Source organism: Cryptomeria japonica, chromosome 11, assembly GCF_030272615.1.
Source record: "Cryptomeria japonica chromosome 11, Sugi_1.0, whole genome shotgun sequence".
In the NCBI taxonomy this organism is placed as follows: Eukaryota; Viridiplantae; Streptophyta; class Pinopsida; order Cupressales; family Cupressaceae; genus Cryptomeria; species Cryptomeria japonica.
Window position 1 is genome coordinate 580,993,322 of NC_081415.1, and position 8,107 is coordinate 581,001,428.

Consider the following 8,107-nt stretch of genomic DNA (forward strand, 5'->3'; position numbering starts at 1 on the left):
TTTTTACGACTAAGGGAGTTGAATTCATTGTCGAAGTACACATTCTCATGTAGTTGAATACCATTAACCTTACTATGGTATTCCAGGTCTTACACCTCTAAAAGTGCTAAGATAACTTTGTCATCTATGCATATGTCGAGAGTTGGTGGTCCTTGTTGGTCCCAATCTAGTAATTCAGGGTAGATAAGAGGGAGATCATCGGGGATGGATGGGGTGATGGTCATAATGCATGTATCAGAGAATACGTCGTTGAGGTAGTCGAAAGACAGTTCATGGAATTCATCTTCGTTAGAGTTTTCAACATCGGAAAGAGGATCTATTAGAACACCAACGGTAGAAACCATAGGTATAGGAGAGTAACTTAATCCTCTATTATGCTTCTATGAAACAAGTGCAATGGTAACTCTTCCACCTTATTATTTAGGTCCAAGGCCATGTCCTTTGTAACCCATTTTGTCAGATATAGCAAATGATTTAGGATATTTTTCTCTAGGAATATCCACAAGGTCCTCATCTTCTTCTCGATATAACCAAGAGGTGACATCAGTTTCCATATTTTGTTCATCTAGGGGACCCCACTACTGTAAGTTAGTCTTATTACACTAGATGGTAGGTTTCTTTGAGAGATCAAATTCTTTAGGTCGACCATAAGATTTAGGAGATGTAGGGAGGTGCCCCACATAAAGCACATTCGATAGACTATATTCTCCATATCCTTTGTGAATAATCTTATCCTTGATCATAGGTGGTTAGGATTAAAGGTAGATGGATCATTGGATGAAGTGGAAAGTGATGTGGAAGCGGGGGAATTAAGTGGACAATGGTGAATGTGTTTCCCCTCTAAGATCTTACAACACTAAAAGGGTTGTGGGTCAACGAGGATGGTGATTTCTCTACCATTGTGTGGAAATTTCAAGCATTGATGATAGGTAGATGGGAAAAATTGGATGGAATGAATCCATGGATGGCCCAAAGGATGTTACATGGGATATTAAGGTCCAAGAATTGACATGTAGTCTCAATTGTTGCTAGCCCAACTTAGAGCGGAAGTGTAATTGTGCCTTTAGAGACTCACTCAACATCATCACATGCCTTGATTGTATGTACATAGATTTAAACCATATCCGCCATCTATAATGACTTGCTTGATTTTGTGCTTATGTACAATAGGTTCAATGTGGCGGGGTTTGTTATGCGAGGGGTCATCGAACAAAACATCTTTAGAAGCGAAGACTAGGTGATGTTGTGGATGAGGTTTCATTTTGATGATATGATGAATCAATAAGGATCCGAACAACTACTGAGGGGGGGGGGGGTGAATCAGTAGATAGAAAAATGACTTAACTTTCACCAAACTCAAAAACAATCTCACAAGTCAATCACTAAACTAACTAGTTCAAACACTGAACTACAAACTGCAATAGCGCTGATAGTTTACTGGTTAACTGGCATACCAAAATAACAGTATAATAGCTCTGGAACTCTCAAACCATTTAACCAAAACATCAAAATACTTTACTAACAATAGTAAAAGCACATTTCAGATTACTACCGGTCATCTTAACATATCTAAGTGGATTAAACAGTTAAGCAAATTAACCATATCAAAACATAACCACAAAAATTATTCACCACTTGACACAATGATTTTTGACGTGGAAACCCAAATGGGAAAAACCACGGTGGGGATGAATACCCACAAGTATTCTGAACTCTTCTGAAGTTCTCACTGTTAGGAGCCAAGCCTATTAAAGCTTTACAAAATATCCTGTTAGGAACAGATTCTGTTAGGGACCACTCGGTTAAGGGATTGACTATAATGCCCAGTAAGAAGCAATACCCTATTAGGAGTAACCTCGATAGAGGATTTGAAATCCAAGCTAATGGATCACCTAGTTAGAGGATTTATATAGCACTAAGCCTGTTAAAGCTTACCCGGTTAACGGATTTAACTGTTGTAATTGTTAGAGAACAACAGCGGTTTGCTGATCTGGTAAATAACACTACTCTACTTGATCAGATCCTTTTCATGCTCCTATCTTCCTTCACACATACTGAAAATACTCTTTTTGGTTCGACAATCAATCACACTGACACTTAATCAAAATTGCTAACACTACTACAAAACAACTCATCGACCTTATAAGCAAAACAATAGGTTGGTAACACATCACAAACCTAAGATTGCATAGAGATTATAAACAAATCGGTTCAAGTATGATCGTTAGATTATATAGAAATCATCAACACATTGTTCAAGACAACCTTGACCGCTCCTTGATCACCACTCATTGATTCTTGTAACTCATCACGCAGTTTCCTCTTCATGCAATGTACTCTCTCATTCCCAAGATAAAACCGTTATCTCTATGCACCAAAAACCACTTGAAACTCATCACATACAACATGCATATGTGGCATAAACATTACCGATCACCATTTGATCATAAATCGATACAACCGATTCACCAAGCTCCATCGGTTAGGGTTTGGCATATCAATAGGTAGGGTTACTGGTCGATCTCACTGCTTCTAGAGTAATACTAGTTTCCTTCACTTGCTCAACTACCGATTGAAAAACAACATCATAACACCATCATTACCAGTTACAATTGACATCAATGATAACACAATAGTTCATCAATGCAATCTTCAATCAAATGCCAACACATTTTAGGGCGTGAAACTATGCAACATCGATGTTGTCAAGTAAGTGTGATTGTAGAAAGGGATTTTCAAGGATTTTCTTGAGGACGGGTGAATTCTTGAGGAGCTCAAGATTGGATATTTGTGTAGGTATCTTACCAAGGTGATCAAGGATATTGTAGTGAGTGGTGGATGGTGCGGAAGAAGAAAATGGAGAAGGAGGAGATCCTTGTATAGTTACACTTCCTCTTTGTGTAGTCACGTTGCAATCACCTAAAGGGTGTGTATTTGAAGGTGAGGCACCTTGTATGAGTACCTTTGCTTGGGTTGGTTTGTTGGATGACAATGAAGGAGGGGTGCCCTGAATATTTATCCTTCCATTGTGAGGTGTAGGTGTAGGATCGACTCCTTGAATAGTTATGATATTGACATAGTTCTTTACGAGCTCAATGTGTCCTACAAGGGAGTCAAATCTTGTGATAGTATTGGTGTAGTTATGAGGAATGACATAAGATGATAAGTCTTTTATCTTTACCATGTTTAGAAAAAGGGTCTTGATACATTTTAAGCTTATCATTGGAGTTGTTAGGTTTAGCAGCTATAACTTCAACATAACCTTTGTCAATAAGGTCCTGAATGTAATTCTTAAGCTTCATGCGCTTTATAGTATCATGACCTTGTACACGATGGTAATCGTAATTGTAGACACCTAAAAGTTGCACAGTGAATTAAGTGAATTTTATTCATTTAATTATCCCTAATTATTCCAATTAACTAAATTAAGATTTAATTAATATCCCTATTCTTCTAATTATTCTATTAATCAAATTAAAGATTTGATTAAATCCATTTCCTCTAGCCTAACCTATTAATTAAACTAAGGCTTCATTAAGTACCCTTAGCCATTTAATTGAATAAATATTATTTATTTAATTAAAATCCCCTTTTCCCCTTTTTGATTAAATTCACATTTAATTAAAATCCCTTTTGCATTTAAATAAATCAAAATTTATTTAAAAATCCCCCCACTTGCAAAATCCTACAAATGCAAGTTGCATCCCCTTTTTGGCTAAATTAAGTCATTTTAATTTACCAAAATTACCTATTTTCCCTCACCCACTTGCAAAATCCTACATTCCCCTAATCATTCTTCTAGAAGCCTTCTAATCCTATCCTAATCATGTCTTATTCTCCTAATCATGTCCCATCCCTAAAATTGGGGGAGTCGCTTCTCCAAATTTGGGGAAAGTCTTCAAAATGTGTTGAAGACTCTACCTTATTCAACAAGCTAACTTGTTGAGTTCCCCAAATTTGTAAAAGCCTTACAAATTAGCCCCAAAAGTCTTCTAAGGCATTTAATGCCTTTTACAAATCCACAACCCTTAGCCATTATGGTTGTACCTTAACCATTTACCAATGTTGCACAAGAGTTTACCTCTTGGGTAGTAGCATGCCTCCCTGTTTAATGACATATCCACGATGTCACTCCTTGAGGTTATCCCTGATTACTTGATTATCATCTAATGCTTGTTTAGCATCCCCTCAAGCCCTCTCAAGGTGACATTTGTCAACTTGGGATTGGATTGAATCTATCCCATGGATTGATAACTTTCATTCCTAGCCCTTGTTGAGATTACTCAATCTCAACCATCCATTTCTATATTTTCCCTATAAATAGAGCCCATTCCTTCTTCAATTCATCAAGTCTTTTGTGCATCAAAATTTTAGTTGCATTGCAGGTTAAGGAGCTCTTTTTGTCATCACCAAGCATCAACATCATCCTCAAGCATCCATAGCACATAGTTTAGCTTCGTTTAGTTGCATTTTAATCTTTCATCCTAGCTTAATTTCACTTCTTTTATAAGTTTTGCATTCTCATCTTAGTTTAATTAACTCACATAGCATACTTAGCTTTCAATTTGGAATATACTTTGCATCCTTCATCTCCATCTTAATCTCTTAGCACTCACTAGAATCCTAGTTGCATCCATTTCGATTCTAGTAGCACTTTTCATATAACTCGTTCTCTAGGTTGTCATCTTTAGGATCAAGTGCTCTTCCAAGTGAGGGCCACCTTGAATCTTAGAGATCTTTATAGATAGAGGACAATGAGGCGATTTTAGAGTTTTTAATCTATTCGTGTGTTTTGATTTCTAACATCTAATTCAATGCTTCATTGGTGTGTTTGAAGTGTTTTCCTTCTTGTAGGTGGAAGACCACATTTCTAGCATATAGTAATATTCATTTCATCGTACCACTAAGGCTTGGATTGATTTGGTTCATAAGGATGGCTCATAGGAAAGATCACAACATTAGGTTAGACTAGCTTTTGTAGGAAAACCTCTTTAACTTTGGCAAGTGGGGTGTACTCTTGCTAAGGTTGATTATTAGGACGAGATGGTTGGCCAAGAACGCATATGATATTAGGGGTTTTGGTTTGGTTTTGAGGATTAGATTGGGTATGAGGTGGGTTATTTGTGGTTGAGGGCCTGGATTGTATAGTAATGGTTTGGAAACATTTAGCATCGGTCACACCATCATTGACAACATTTTTGTTCTTGGACCTAATACTTAGACTTGTCATTGGATGACGACCCTTGGGAATTTTTTGTGATATGGCTTAAGGACCCCTTGTTCAAGGAGAACTCTTTCTAGAGATAGACTCTTTTTAGTGAATTCTTCAAATCTCTAAAGTCATTGGTAACTCAAATGAAAGGGCATTTTAGGTACGAGGTTGTGAAGAAACAACTCAACCTGGTATGACTCGAGGATGTCCCAAGCGAATTTCCTAATGAGGTGATGCCACCTTTGTAAAAAGTTGGCAAAGGTGTCTCCATTTCTTTGCTTGGTATTACACAGGTCAACCATAGACACGTCATTCTCAATATTATACTCATAATGAGCCACAAATTTTTCAACAACAATAGGGAATGATGTGATAGAGCCATGAGGTAAGGTAATGAACAAACCAAGAGAAAGCTCACTTAGACTTTTGGGAAAGAGTCTTCTTAGGTAAATGCCACTATAAGAGACCTCTTGACAAGATACGTAGAATTCTCTAACATGCTCTCTAGGATCTCCTTTTCCTTTATACCCATCAAACTCACGAATCTCAAAGTCAAGTGGATAAGGAGCCACTGAGAGTGATGGGTCAAAAGGACAAGGACATATTTCTTCAAATGTATAAGACTTCTTGCGCGTCCCTTCCTTTAGGTGTTTGATTATGTTTTTCATATCGTGGATCTCCTTGGCTAGGTTAGGTGGTTGGGATGTGATTAAGTGTTAGTGTTGGACATTGTGGAACCTAGGGTTCAAATTGGATATGGATGGGATATGAGTAGACATAATTGGAATGCCTCCACCAATGTATTGCTAAGAATATGTAGCCACTTACGAAGTGGTTGGGGGGTACAATGTGGGTGCCATGCTAATGGCTGTAAGGCTAGTATCGATGTAGTTGGCGAAATTGTTCAAAGGTGCAAAATTCATGGATGGTCAGATGGTGGGATTGGTAGTGCTTGCAATTATGAAAGTGCTTGAATGGGGATTGAGGATGGTGTCAAGTATGAGCCTATCCATGAAATCAACTTTCATAGGAATGTCAAGGATAGACCTATCAGAGTTAGGTGATAGTCTTGCTCCATGTTTAACAAGATCTATTAAGAAGCCACTAGGATTGGATTCTATCATCTTGGTTATACAAATCCCATAAGAAAATTTGCAAGTGAGGTGAATGTTTGGGTTGGTCCACAAGGACTTCCTCTTCTTGATTCTCATGTTTAAAATAGCAATTGAGATTGGTAAGTTCATCTCTTTGAGAAACCATATTTTGGTTTTGTGTGTGTGTATTGACCATACAAGGGTAACCTCAAGGTGACAAGAATAGAGGAATGTGAGAATGCGATGAATGCATAAATATCAAAGAGGGATGAAGGAATATGAGATGGTGATTTTGACTTAGTACTTTGATTTGATGATTGACAAATTTGATCCTTGGGATAGGATTAGGTGAAATTGGATTGGTTTGGATAGAACCTTAGTTGTTTGATTAGGATTAGGTTGGGTTGAATTGGATAAAATCTTCTCTTACTTGGGATAGACAAAGTTCCCAACAAAAATTAAATGAGGTGTAGGGACCAATGATTTGGTTTGAAAGCAAGGTAAAAACCAAGTTAGGTTAAATATAGATCCTTTGATTATGATTAGATTAGGATTAAGTCTTTTCCAACTTAGGATAGGCTAAGTTCCTAAGAAAGATTGGACGTGGATGAGGGTTTGGATCAACCCAAAGGATCAAGGCCAATTAGGTATAATACTTGAGATAGATAGTTTCTCAAGAACTATACTAATTAGGGATTATGAAATGATAAAACATGTAGACTAGACTTTTGCAAAGTTCTAACCTTGGTTTAGGGATCAATGATTACTAGATGTGATTTGGATCAAAAGATTGATTTTTGGTTGATGCACTATGTCCACAAGGATTACAAAAGATTGAATTTGGAATAGTGGATAAAAGATGGATGGGTAGCAAAAGCTTTAGTAAGATATTTTTGGCTGAGGAATACTAGATGGTGAGATGTGGCGATTCTCGTTTAATCTTTGTGACCAGGCTACTCTTTCTTCAAAGGCTCATGATCTCAAGGATTCTTGCTCGAATTCTATGGTAAAGCCATTAATAAAGTCTTGGAAACAGTGTAGGAAGACTCAAAGTTTTAGCAAGAGCTTGTGGTTTTGTTCAAAAAGCTTCTCCTCTTTAGGATTTCCTTTTGACTAGGCTTCTTTTTTACTCGACGATTAATGGATTTCTTTAGGTTTTTGAGAGACTTTTGGATATGGTGTATTGACGTTCAAGGAGACAGGCTGACAATTTGCTCGGGTGGAGATAATGAATCAGTGGCGGAGATGTCATTTTATAGTAAGAGATTGTGTTTTTTAGTTAGGGATTTGCCAAATGGAGACAAAGTTTTGTAGGCGTAGATGCTGAAATAGGGACACAAACACCGAAAGGTAATTTTGAACAGGACTTTGGTAAATTTGATCAAATTTGGAAATTTGTCTTCTTGGCAAGAGATGTCAAACAAGAATACACATTGGCCAATTTTAATTCTTAAGCAAGCGTGAGAGAAGGGAGGGCATAGATTAGCTCAAATTTAACATAACTAGTCTCAATAAATTGAAAACACTCATAATCATGTACAACCTAAGCTGGAAAGTGAATACTACACACCAAGGCCCTTCACTATAAATAGCAACACCTCAGACAAAGTAAATATGGAAAGACTTGGTGACACGAGCTCTCCCACCACAACATGGGCATACCAGATCTCAATCCCCGAAGGTTCATAAACCTTTTTTTAATCAAAAAATTTCATACCTTACAATGAAGGGTACATGAAGGGTTAACTTCAGGATACAATCCACATTCCCTGAATTGGTGAGTATGGGTTTTGGGCCAACT